The following is a 14,355-nucleotide window of genomic DNA, read 5'->3' as shown; positions in this document are numbered from 1 at the left end:
TCCCACTAGAATGTAAGCTCCATAAGGGCGGGGACTTGAGTCTGTTTTATTCTCGAATGAATCTCAACACTAGAGCAGTGCCTGGATTATCATAGTTACCCAATTGATATTTAGTGAATGACTGTAGTAGACCAGCCACATCAGCATCCCGCAGAGGAATCTCCCCACTCCAGTCAACCGTTCCTGATGCCCAACTCCAGTTCTAAGCAGGGTCAGCAGGAACCGAAACAGCTCCAGGCATTAATCAGGAAAGGGGGCTTCTATGCCCAGGCTAACTCACAGTCTGGCCTGGGAAAGTCACCTCCCCTGTTCAGGATCCAGTCCCTCCTCTGCTCAATGGAGATTTTCTCCTGTTCTCCCTGCCTTGGCACACAGTGTAAGAGCAGACACAGGGGTATACATTTTTAGAACCATCAAAGTTGACCTCACCCACATTATGCACCTTGTGTCTGGGAGAGAGGCTCACAAGAAGCTGTTCCCTGGGGCCAAGAACAGTAAGCAGAGGCTCTGTTTTCCTGCTGATGTCACTAGGGCTCATGCTAATGAGATGGAATATGGCCTATCACCCCACCCCAGTCTCACACCTTTGGGGTTGAAATGACCTTCTCATGGAAAACAGGGCAGTTAAGTTGACCTAATATCGTTCCATCAAGTTTTATTATCATTTTCAACTGATACACAAAATCTCAGGGGATATTAAGTTTTCACCCGCTTTTCTTATCTCCTTTTTAAGCCCTGGACGGCTGGGACCCGTCTTCCTCCTCTTGTATCCCCTGTGGGGCTCCACCCACAGTAGCAGCTCCATAAATGGTTACTGATTTGGTCAGTGTTTGTTTCCTGGGCCTTGAGTCACCATCCCTCAGCTTGAGGAAAACACAGAGAGAACGAACACTGTGCCTGCCTTGAGCGACAGGTTTCATCTTGGGATTACAGTGAGTATTTGCAAAACATTTCTCAGACTGCAAAATGCTTGTGCAAACACATCCCAGGAAATCCCAACAAGATCCCAGTGGGGTAGACATTCTGACCTCCATCTGTCAGGCAGACAAACTGAGGGGCAGAGCCTGGGCCAGAACACTCTGAGCCCCGTCAGTCGTGTCTAGTCTCCCTTCTCTCCAGAGCAGAGACACATCCTCTGTTGGAGACCTTGAGCGTGTTTTGCTCGTTTCCAACACGGAAACTTTGCAGGAACTGCCTCTTCAGGGCAAGCATGTGGGGACTCCACACCCCTCAAACCGGACTCACCCCTCAAGGTCCAGCCCAAAGTCCAACTTCTTCTAGAGGCTCTTCCTGCTCTCCTCAGCCCAGAATTAGTTACACTGTTCCTGCACCACAAATGCTGTCTTGCAACATGTCATACCTTGCTTTGCATGGTAACTTGGTCCTTAGATCATTATTTAACTCTTTTGTGTATATATCTCTTCTCTCCCCAATGAGCCTATCAGCTCTAGGTAGGAATCACCTCTGCTCATTCACTCAAACGTTCCTTCAAGAAATATTCTATGCCATCCAAGAGATAAATAGATGACCAATGGTTCCTGCCCCCACAGAACTTATATTCCTTATTTCTTCCTTATGTCCCCACAGGACTTGCTATAATCCACCTGTAACCAGCGGGCAAGAGTTAACAGTGACAGCCTCTGGCCAGCAAGTTCCAGCAGTGTGTCCCTTTGATCTAGTCAAAGCTGAGTGAGGACTATTTTTAAGTAGAAAAGCAGCAAGGACCACAGAGGTGGGGTCTCTGTGTGGCTGCCTCTGGATGGCAAACCTAGAAAGGGATTCCTTTTGGGCCCTGCTCCTGGGAGAGATTGGAAGCTCCACCCATAAAGGGTCAGGGGTCATGGGCCCTGAAGAGGGCTTAAGGCTCACCAAAGGCACCCTCATGGCATAGATGGGGAAACTGAAGCTTGCAGTGGGCTTGTGCTTGCTCCAGTACTAGACTCCCAGCACAGCGCTCCTTTCCTAGGACCCCACTGAGGTATAGTTTCCTGCTAAGGGGAAAGACTTGTTTTCCCTTTAGCTGTTGGAAGCCTTTCTGGCACACAGGTGGAAAGAGGGGTGGGGGAGAGCAGTTCACAACAGTGGCTTCAAATACTTTAAAATAGGCTGGAAGACACTCATGCTCTGGTTCTGAGCATCTCCTCCGTACCCAGCACTGGGTCAGGGACAGGAGGGAGGGGCTGACTGTACTCATGGAACTCACGTGGGACAATCAGCTGTTTGGCAAGTGTGGCCAGCAGGCCCCCTCATGGGAACAAGACCTGTGAGTGAGAGGGGCTGGCCTTGGCTGGAGCTCTGCCCTCCCTGGCAGCCCCCTCACCCTCTCTGCGTTCTCTGTTGGGGGGAGGGGTGTCTTCCCCGAATACCAAAGCACATGGTTGTGAGAATTCAATGAAACACCACAAGGAAGCACCTGACCCAGAAGAGACACTCGGTTCATTTTCACTCATTCAGAAGGCCGTTTTGATGATTCTCAACCACCTGCTTTGTTTCCCAAGTCCCGGAAAAAGAATCCTGACTAGTCTTCTTGAAGTAGAAACAGGTGAGTTCATGTGGCCCCAACTGCCTACCCAGGGGTCATGGTCCCGATGCTCCCGCTCACCCCACCGCCCCCAGAATCAGCACTTTGGGCTCACCACTTGTTGCGGGAGGCCAGTGTGCTTCCTCTCCCTGTTCCCCACTTTTCTTACCTGTAGAGAGGGACTTGCTCCTGAAACAGGGAAGAACAAATCTGACTCTGTGTCGGGGTGGTGCTTTCACTTTAACCTTTGTACTGTGTTCCTTCTGCTACAAGTTAATCACTAAAGGGATATTGCCTAGAGCTTAAAGTATACATAATGGCCCATTCTCCAGGAACCCTGCCTCCCATGCCTGACTGTTAAGTTAAAATACCTTTGTTTAGCTCACAGGAACCCCCCAACACACACACACCAGGCCCACCTGTGAATGGCTGCAGGTAGGAAGAAATTATCACATCCCCTCTGGAGTCTGGCCGGAACCAGGAAATATTTCCAACAACCGATCGCCTTCTTTTTACTTTACCTCCTCACCTCCCCCTCTTTGTTCTATAAAAGGAACTAGCGTCCAAACCTGGGCAAGATGGTTCTTTGGGACACGAGTCCACCATCTTCTCGTCTGCTGGCTTTCTGAATAAAATCGCTGTTCCTTGCCCCAACACCTCGTCTCTCAATTGACTGGCCTGTCGTGCAGCGAGCAGTATGAGCTCAGACTCAGTAACACTCAGACTTAGCCCCATGAGGTTGTGTGACTCCACTGAGAGACACCGCAAGTACACACTCCAGTGGGTCGCACTGGATACGTGATCTTGTGCCCCTTGCCTTCTCCTTCCTGGAGTGGTCTGTTCTCCAGAGAGCGTGGGGCAGGGCTTGGAGGCCGGGCAAGAACCTCTCCTCCTCAGCCACCCCACTTCCCTCCCACCCGCTTCTGCATCCTTAGCACAGGAGACCCCCTCACTGCTCCAGCCATCAGAAACATGTGCAGCAAGAGCCAGGTGCCAGTGCCACCACCATTCAGCCCAGGAGACAGGTGACATGTGTGAGACACACTCCTTTATTAAAAGAGGGCAACGGTGGGAGGGTTGCTGCGGGCACCTGGCTGAAGCCAAACCACCTCCCTCCTCCCCACTCTGCCTCCACTTTTGAGCATGGAGAAGTCTAGAGACTTACAGAAATTAGGTTTGGGTACAGTCTTGAAGATGATTTATTCCAGTGGCTTCCAAACACTTTAAATTAATTTTCAGTTATGTGGGTAAAATTTTAACTGACTCCCCTCCCTAAAAAATGGGTATGCAGATTTTTTTCTATGAAACATCTAGTGCAACCTTCCCTTTCTAGATGGGGAAACTGAGGCCCATGGAGTGGATGTGGTCTCCTGGCGGTATCTCAGGAGTCGGTGGATTTGGGACTAGAGCCCTGGTCCCCTAATGCGGCTCTTTTCACCAGCCTCCACCCTGAGGTGGTGACTGCAAAACCCGAGGCTGGGCTCTGCGTCTCAGACGCAAAGAAGAAGGCAGGGTGGAGCACATGTGGCGTAAGTGGAAAAAAAATCCTGGGCCGATCCAGGAACTCTGTAAATTTATGTCCTAATCCAATTTCCTAAGAATTGGTTCTTGGAATAAGGCTAGTAGCTATAACGCAGACTTTCTGTTGGAGAAAATTAAAATATTATTTTTGCCTTTTGCTTTTGAGAAGTGCCAAGAACCATCAGGCTTTGGGAGTCCCAGAGGAAGGAAATGTGAGCCTCGAATAATCAGGCCTCGGAGGATGTCTGTGAATCATGTTCCCACGGTGAGTCGTGGCCTGAGACCTTCCCCAAAGCAAACTTGCCTGGCCTTTCCTGCTTCCTCCACCTTGCCTTGCCTTTCTTTTCTCCCCAGTCTTTTAACCCTGTCTAGTTTGCACCCACAGAAATCACAGCATGAATGGTAAGGCCTTACTTTAGGGCAGCAGTCCTGGCCTGTTCCCAGGACACTGGTTCCACAAGAGAAGTGGAGTATCTGGCAATTCGGTCCACATCGGTGTATTACAGGCTCCATCTGGACTGAACATGTCCTGGCCAGCTGACAAGACAGCATCGCCTCTCTCCAGGCTCTAAGTTCACCTGAACATATGCCTTCAGTCCTGGAGACAGAGAGGGGTCGGGGCCATGGCAGCATGTAATAGTTCGGAAAATCTCTGGTCAGAGTCAGGTCCCTGGTTTTAGCACCAAGCATAGGATAGCTCGCCTTCTCATTTCTTCACCTGGTGAACTCCTACCCAACCTTCAAGGGCCACCACAAAAATTCCCTTCCCCAGCCCACTCCTCCCCAAGAGAGCTAATTTAGTTCTCTCCTCTAGTTCTCACTGCAATTTACTTTTATTCTATCAACACACACTTGAATTGAAGCAGAAGAACCTATTGGGAATTTAATGTATCACAATAGTTTATTAAGAAATTAATTTATATCATTTATTGCCCTTGTTGACTCACCAGAAAAGAACAAAAGCTGTCTTGACATGAGCCCCACACACTGGGCGGTAGCTCGATTTTCCTCTTGTGGTCAATAAGGGTTCTCCAGCCCCTTAAGAAGCAATAAACAATTCTCCCTGTTTCTGGGTCTGAGAGAGGAAGATGAATGGGCTGGGAGGGGACCCTGGTGTGAGAATGGGCTGCCCCCAAGACAACCGCTAAACCAGACTCTGTGTTTAGAAACCAGTAGAGGCAGTTAAACCAGATTATCCCAGCAGGGAGGAGAATGGAGCTTGGTGCTCCAAGGTAGAGGTTAAGATGTTTTTAGGTAAAGAACATTTGTCTTTAGAAAGCGTACACCATGCAGTGCAGACCAGTGAACACAGTGTCTTCCTGAAATCACACAGCTGACTCATCCCACACTAGCACTGATAGAGACGTCTTTTTTAACATCTGGTACCCAGGGTGGTGTGGGGGTTCCAAGCCCCCTGCTCACAGGGCTGGGAGGGCCAGGCCTGCATCTTGTGTCACCAGGAGCAACAGCTACCATGGCAACTAGAGGCTGCACAACCCCCTTTTTAGACTGCTAAGTCCCTAGAGGGCCTTTTGCAAACTCAAGAGAGAGGAGAAAGCAAGGATATGGCGATATGAGGATACAAATATACAGGATACGTTCCTTCTTGCTTAAGGAGGGTCCAAAATGATTCCATTTCCTTTTAATAAAAGCAAGTCACGCACACAGTGAAAACTGAAATAGCACAAGAGAGTAGACAAGGAGACGAGTATCCCTCCCTCTTCAGCCGCTGGTCTCACTTTCCACAGGTGATACCATTAGTGGTGTTTGTTTGTGTATGTACACATGACATCTGACTACAGAGCTGCCACACACACACACACACACACACACACACACACACACACACACACAAGCCAGAATGCACCGTTCCGTCCTTTGCCTTCTGTCGTCTGCTTTGAAGGTTGTTCTAAGTCAGCTACCTCAGTGCGACCTCATTCTTTTTAATGGCTGAAACCACCCCATTTCTGGTCCCCTTTCAATGGATTCAATCTGACTTAGACACCCTCAGGAGTGTGACGTTAACTGCACCCAAATGTCATGGTATTATTTCATTCCTATACTTATATAGGTATTTACTATTCCTCATATTGCCAAGATTTGTATCTGCATCTCTCTCCCTCCGAAGAGGTGAGTCCCCTAAAACCAAGGTCTGAGATGGAAAGTAGTTTAGCAGTGGCCAAGGAATGGGGGGGTGGGGTATGGACAACTATGAAGGGGACACAGAGGGAGGTCCCTTGCAGTGACAGAAAAGCTCCATGTCTCGATTGTATGATGGGCACACAAATCTATATCTGTGATAGCAGTACATAGAACTACACACACACACATACCCCTGTATACACATTAATTAGTACATGTAAACACTGTGTGCTTGTACCAATGTCAGTTTCCTGGTTTTAATATTACACTGTAATTTTATTCCAGATGTTGCCACTGGGGAAAACTGTGTGAAGGGCACTCGGGACCTTTCTGTACCATATTTACAACTTCTTGTGAATCTATAATTATTTCAAGGTGAAAAGCTAAAAGGTCGGAGTCTGTGGCATTCTGGTATTCTATTCCCAGGCTCTGGTGCAAGCCCTGGCACAGAGAGGTGCTGGGTAAGTATAAGCTAAAGGAGTGAAGAGTCTCTCTTTTCTGGGCCTCAGTTTCCCCATCTATACAATGAGGCCTGTGGACTAAACAGTCTTCACATTTCCAGTCCCCACGTTCTGTTCTGTGCAGCGGCATGTGGTCCTGCCTGTGAAACCAGTCAGCTGACTCTCTGAGCACTGACCCCTCACACTCTCCCTGCTCTCCCTCCCAACCCACAGGCCCCATAGGCGGATACCCCACGTCTCCAGCAGAATATAATAGTAGTGTGACAAAATTAGTAGTCAAACTAAAATCGAAGGTGTAGCACTTTTTGAAAACTGATCTTTCTGCACACCTCTGACGTGAGCAGTGGAAGAATGTGTCAGATGTGTGTAACTAAGCCTGGTTTGTCCTACAGGCTGAAAGCACACAGCCAAGTAAAAGAATCGTGTGATAATTAAGTCTGGGGTCTCTGGACGCCAAGGCTCACCTTCCTCCAAACGAGGCTGCCTTTCCATTACCTCTGTCGACCAAGCCCTGGACTTGCCGGGATTTGAAGGAGACACTGGCGTGTCATGGACAGTGTTGGTGCTGCATCCAGAGCACCTTTCATCATTTCTGGGCCCCTGTCCACCTCCCGCAGCAGCACTCCCACCTCTTCTGGGGGAGCTGCCCTCGGCTGCTGGAGTGAAGAATGCAGGGCGTGCCTGGAAGTAGGCATCCTCCTCCTCTCCCAGCGGGTCGCGGGCCACAGCATGCAAGCCCAGCTCAGCTTGGGACATCTGAGGTGTTCTTCCCACTCCAGACTTCCCTGCGGGATGGGCAGAAGCTGCCCTCATAGGCCTTTGTCTGAGGGGCCCCAGGCTTTGTCCTGCTTCCCCATCCCCTTACCTATGTCCCCTAAGAGCTTAATAAATGGCTTGCTACAAATTCATGCCTCACTATCTGCTTCAGGGCAACCCACTTGAGCAATGCTACCCCTCAACAGTTCCAGCCATTGAGACCTTTCTCAATGCCGCTCCTAAAGGAAGGGAGTTTGCCCCTCCCAGACTGAGGCTCAGTGAGTAAAAGATGGTTAGAGGAGCAGAGAGCTAGGCCTAAAGAGGAAGAAGAAGTAGTTTCTCCATCAAAGCTAACATCAGCTACAAGTTTAACTTGCTATTGACAAGCCACGACCCAGCAAGAGGTCTAGGACCCTCCAGAAGAGCTGGGGAGAGGAGCCTCGGTTCGCCTCTCTTGGCCAGTCTGGCCTCTACGTGAAGCTGGCCTGTTGACCTTTGCCCCCCACTCTCTGTTTCATCTTCCACTCCCCTCCCTGCCGTCCCCCAGCTTTAGGCACCAGGGCTCTCTCCAGACTATATTATTTAAATAGTGCTATTAAGGTAAGAATACATATAATGAACTACAAATATTTCGAATGTACAATTTGATATGCTTTGACATATGTAGAGATCCATGAAACTGTCACCATAACGAGGACAGTGAACATATCCATCACCCCCAAAAGTCCCCACTGGCTTTGACACTGAGTCAGTGTCAGAAAGACACAGCAACGCGAGAGTATCAACAGTGAGAGTCCAGGGACGGGGTGCCAGGTTGCATCCTGATCACACTGTTTCTGAAGGTGAATTTGCTGTGTTCCTAGCCACTAGTTTCCTCTTGGTGTGTAATGATTCTTACGCTGGCTTTCTAAGTTCTCTATCAGTTCTGTTAATGTACCAGTAGTCTTCTAATCAGTGTTGCTTAAGTTACCCAGAGCTGGTGTCTGTTGCTCATAACCTAAAACCTTGACTGACAGATGGTGGGGGTAGAGGGTGATTGTAAACAGATCACTGGACAGAGAGTTCTAGGCAGGGGTTGCCCCAGGGCCCTTCAAATCCATCAAGACAGGTTGCTCCAGAAGGTTGCCTCCCACCTAGGATCCAGCTCTTCCATGAGCCCTTTATAGCTCTCAAGTGGGGTTGCTTAGGACCAGGATCAGAGACACGGCTCAGCTCTCCCACCTGACCTCTGCCCTCACATGGGAGGGAGCTTATGGGGACACCAGACTGCCCTGCCCCTGCCTGCTAATGTAATAAAAATAATAAGGCAATTGCGACTGCCCTGCCCCTGCCTGCTAATGTAATAAAAATAATAAGGCAATTGTGGCAGATCAGAGTGGAGGTTGGGAGTGCAGCCTTTCAGATCGGCATGCCTGCATTCTTAATCCTGCCTCTGTTATTTTAATTGCGTGTACTCAGGTCTCCGTTTCCTCATCTGCAAAATATAATAGCACCCACCTCACAGACTGTGCTGAGATTTAATGAGATGACCCATGTACAGTGAGTGTTTAGGTGTGTGCCTATGATAAAGCTACCTGATATTTGTTTTGTCAGGTAGGGTAAGACATGCAGGCATAGAGACAACTGTCACAAAGGAAGAAGAGTGTTATACTCACAGATCCCTAGAAACAGGAGGCACCCCACACCTCGCAGGGCCACATGGGGTAACACCAGGACCAATCAGGACAGAGAGAGCAGAGGAAACTGGGCAAGAGCCTTTATTGCAGTTTCCATGGAAAGGATGGGTGAGGCAGGGTAAGCAGGCTTAGGACTGGCCAGTTTGAGTAATTCTAGCAGGCTCTGGGGCACAGGGGCTGTCCCTAGCTATCTGGTACTTGCTCCTGGAATGATTAGGGCAGGGGGACAGATACAGCAATCCCTCAGCCACCAAAGGGCTACATGAGGACATCTGTGAGGCCAGCGAGGCTGTTAGGGCTGAAAGTCATCGCCCAAGAGACTCAGCTCCCTCTGTGGATCTGGAAGCCCAGCGGGGGGCATGGTCTGGACACAGAAGCAGCAAGGGTCAAGGACCTGCGGGGATGTGTAGGAGTGGGGGAGAGGCTGGCTGCGTGTGTGTGTATATGCGTGTACGCATTGAGTGGTGGCAGGGGAGCAAGGGGCCTCGGAAGCAGATGCATTAAATCGAGGACGCATTTCCAAATCCTTCCCCCACCGTGTTCACCTGAAGAAAAGGTCTGATTTGTACATTCTGCAGGACCCCATAGATGGGCATCGTTGGTCAACAGCTAACTTACCCGATAATGGGCTGTATCATTATTTCCTGGGGTTTCTCTTGTCTTGATGGAGCCTTGCCACCTTAGCTTAAACAGACATGCTCTTTCTCTGTTCTCCCCGTGTATGAGTCTCACTTCCCCACATCATCAGGCAGGTTGCTGAGGGCCAGCAAGGGCTTGCCTGGACCTGCCTTTTGTCATCATTCACCTGGACAGGGACAGAGCTTTCAGGCTCAGGCAAAACCACTGTTCATACCCTAATCAGTTGAGAAAAATCAAGGGAGCCTTGAAAAATCAAGGGGCCTCAAATCCAAATTGCAAGTGAAAGGACCCCCTTTTTGTCCTCTTGAGGCTGAACTGTCCCAGACACAGGGATACCAGGACTTTCTCTGTTTAGCACTGAACGGCCTGTGTCCCGCAAAACTCCTGGATCCCGGCTAGCTAGGACAGTTGGTCCCCCTACTTGGACACTAGTGATCCTTGCCCTTCAAGCCTTTGCCCAGGACTTCTGAGGGCAACTGGCAGGGAACAGAACCTCCTGTGGGACCTGCTGTGTCTATACTGAGGTGTCCCAGGCACAAGTCCCACTCACAGCTCCCTGCCTGTTAGCTCTTGGCACCAGCAGCAGGTTCAGTTCCTCAGAAGGCTGGGTTAGATCCCATCAGCTGGAGTGACTCAGAGGGCCACCAAGGGACCAGAAGATCATGCTGATGGAATGACATGAGGTCAGTAAGGAAACAGATTGAATGAGGTCCTGTTGAAAGGCGAGATCTTGGCTTGGGACAAGCAATGTGACAGGATGCTCCGGGAGACAGGAGGCTTCCATGTGTGTGATGAAGACAGGAACAGACGACCTCCCCCACATGGCTAAGAGCTTATCAGACAGCTGCATGCTCAGGCAGTGGTCCATGAGCCAGGACTGCCAAATAAGACTTACCAGCAGACACAGTGCACTGCTAAAGTAAGATGGAAATGCTGTAAAGACTCTGGTTTCTGTAGACAAATTAAAATGTCAGCTAAGAATTTGAAAGCAAGGGGGCAAAGATAAGGAAGGTGGGTCTGAAAGAATTCAGAAGCAAGTCAGGAAAGCCCAGCCTGGCTTGAGCTGAATGAACAGAGGCGTAGGAGGAGAGAACAATGAGAAGGTAAGGCCCTGGGTCCTGGGAGAGGGACGTCTCCACCAAGGGGAGGGGCAACTCACTGAGAACCAAACGCCCACCTGACCAAGGCCTGGCCCCAGTACAGAGCTTTACAGTTAGCAAAAGCCTCCACACGCATGTGGTCATCTGATTTGATCTTCACAGTGACCCTGTGATGTAGGAAGGCAGTGGTCACCCCACTTTATGGGTGACATCAAGAGAAACACTCCCATAGTTGCAGTAATGAGCCTCATGAGACTTCAGATGCAGATGGAAACGTTTGGAGAGATCACCGCCCACCTTGGCCACCAGTGTGTCAGCTCACATCTTTCCGTCACACTGTGACAATGGCTGGTCCAAGCTGCCCGGGTTTTCCATCCTCGTCTGCAAAATCTTCAAAAATCCACCCTATGCTGTCCCTGATCCCTAAAGCAAAAACACAGTCACTGAAGCATGTATAGCTCAGGTTCATGGAAGAACTGGGAACAGTTGGAACAAAATGAAAAGCAAGAGGCTCATTTCAGCCAAAAAATCATTAAGGGCTTGGAAGCAAGCAGAGGACATGCTCTCGGCCTTTGTGTCAACAGATTTCTACAGACTGACTGGACACCGGCTACGGGCCAGACCCTGGTCAGACACAGAAATGAGTAAGACACACATCATAACTGTGAGAATCTTCCTATCCAGAAGGGAGCAGACACAAAATGGACAAAGAGCAATCATCGTGGCTAAGATTATAGCTATTATCTGCTGAGCGTGAGCCCATGCCCGGTCAACACTTGGTGTTATCTCATTTAACTGCCACCACAACCTGGTGGGACAGCACTGTGATCAGTTGAAACTGCATGTGAGGCACTGGGCCTGGGCAACAGTGAGCAGGTGATAAATACTAGCTATGGTTTAAAATAACTAATATTACTTTTTAGAGAAGAGAGAAATGAAGCTTAAAGGGGTTAAAGTGATAGGCCCAGGATTCCACGCTCTGTACTGTTTGATTCCAAAGTCCCTTAATCTTGATACCAGTGGTTCTTTTTTTTTTTTTTTTAACTTTTTATTTTATATTGGAGTATAGTTGATTAACACTGTTGTGATAGTTTCAGGTATACAGCAAAGTGATTCAGTTACACATATACATGTATCTATTCTTTTTCAAATTCTTTTCCCATTTAGGTTATTACAGAATAGTGAGCAGAGTTCCCTGTGCTGTACAGTAGGTGTTGTTGGTTATCCATATTAAATACAGCAGTGTGTACATGTCAATCCCAAACTCCTGACACCAGTTGTTCTTAAATTTGTTTATTAAAAATACTGTTTCTTGGCCTTCCTGTTGGAGGTTTAGATTTTGTCAGTTTGATGGGGGCAGGGTGGTCATGATGACAAGAAGAGGTACAACTGGTGTTTAAGAGCCATGGCTTTGGTCTGAGAACCAGCTCTGCTCCTTACTAGCCTTGTGCCCTTGCTTAATCTCACCAAGACAGTTTCTTGGTCTGTAAAATGGGGTAGTAATTGTTACCCATTATGCTAATATCCCCTAAAGGCAGTTTAATCAAATGGTTGAGAGCATGAACTCCAGAGTCAAACTGCCCAAATTCAAATCTGGCTCCACCACTTACCAGCTCTATGACCTTGTGCTTTTCTGTGCCTCAGTTTCTTCATCTATAAGATGACAGTGATACTAGTATCTCCCTCAAAGGCTGTTAGATTTTAAAGTGTTCATACTCGTAAAGTTTAGAACAGGGTCTGGTGAGCAGTAAGGGCTCAATCAGTGTCAGCTGCTGCTATCATTATTATTATTACCATCGTCACCATCCTGGCAAGAGGACAAGAGGCTTTAACTAAGGCAGTGGTAGTAGGACTAGATAAGAAGGAACATGGGCATAGAATTCAAAAGATGAGCTCTGAGGAGAAGCAAGAATAAGAAAAGGAGAATGTGTGGACCTTCGTCCCCAAACTGGTGGTGAGGGCAGTGGGTGGACTTGGGGCAGTCCTGGTTGTGCCACTGGCTTTCAGGGTGACCCTGAGCAAGGCCTCCCCTCTTGTGACCTCTGTCTCATCATCTGTAAAGTGAGGGGCTGGGGTCAGCCTAGCTCGTAGATCTCCTCCAATTTTAACACACTGAGAGTCTAAGAAATTTCACAGTTGAAAACATTTTAATGTTTTTTAAAAATGCTCTTGTGTGCTGGTGGGTTAGGGCATCCTCCTGTGTTCACAAGTTGTAATATTTTAGGCTTTCTGAAGGCCACGTTGATTTTCAACACCACACGGGAACAGATCTATGAAACCTGGGCAGGGGAGGCTGTTTTGTGACTGAAAGTGAAGCCCAAAGGCTACTGGTTGACACATCCTCCAGACCCCGTCTTGGTGACCCAGACCAGAAAACTCATCTGACAAGCCCTGCCTCCTTCAAGAAATGTCAGTGACCGCTGGGAAGTTTGTAAGAAGTTTGGCCCTATCCCCATCTCCTGCCACCTACATAGGGACAAAGTACCCAGGATTGAGGAAGCCCAGTCAATGGAACTGGCCACCGGGGTTAGTTGCCTGCTCAGCTCACTCCTGCAGAGCTGAATAAGGATGTAAGGAACCCCCACCCACTCTAGTAGAGACAAATCCAGAAGCCTGCCTCCAGACTCCTAGTCATTCCTTCAAAGCAAGAACACAGAGATGTGCAGAGCAGCCAAGGTATTTGGCAGTAAACCCTGCCTTTGCTCCTGAGTGGGCTAATTTAGTATTAGTTTTCTAGCCGATGTTGAAATGGTAAAGTTGCTCACCCCTGCTACAGTTAGTGATGCAAATGGGAGACGAGGCCCTTCCCATGACTCATGGAACACACTCCACAGAGAAGGAAAATTCTCTTTCCATAGTGGGAGAGGTACTCTGCCTAAAATAATTATATTAAAAACCAAAACCCCCCCAAAATCTACAGAGCCAAAGCTACTGCCAGTTCTTTGTGCTGCTAAACACAGACCCTGAGGAGACTGACAAATATTTATCAGGGTCTCTTTATGCATTTTGACCTATGAAGGACTCAGAGCTTGATGTAGAATTGGGTTGGAGAGCTGGAAGGTGCTGGAATTTTGGGTTGAAGTAGGCAGCTAAAAACAAAAGAGCTGTGGAGTAGATGTGGAGGATCCAAGATGATGGTGGCAAGCTGGCCAAAGAAGGGAAGTTTCTAAGTATGTTGGGGAATTTAGAAAATCACACACATACTTAGAAAAGACCTGAGAAGATCCTAAACCTTCACTTCTGGCTAATTTCTAGACTTGGTACAAGCAAGAAGCGAAGGCTAAGGCTAAACAGCTTGCCCCAGCACAGAGCTAATCTGTGAAGACTAGGAGAGGTGGTTTGCTTGTTTGTTTGTTTGTTTTTAGCTCCTAACATTCAAGGAAATCTCTGTCAAAACACTAGCTAACCATAAGCTAAAGGAATGTAGACTTCAACAACAAAACATGGCAAGGAATATAATCTTTGAAAAAATAATTTGGAAAAGTCACTAAACCATAGGTGACTGAAGCTTCAAAGAGACAATCCAAGATGGCAAATCC

This window comes from Phocoena phocoena, chromosome 2, assembly GCF_963924675.1.
Source record: "Phocoena phocoena chromosome 2, mPhoPho1.1, whole genome shotgun sequence".
Lineage (NCBI taxonomy): Eukaryota > Metazoa > Chordata > Mammalia > Artiodactyla > Phocoenidae > Phocoena > Phocoena phocoena.
This window is presented reverse-complemented; position numbering follows the sequence as displayed.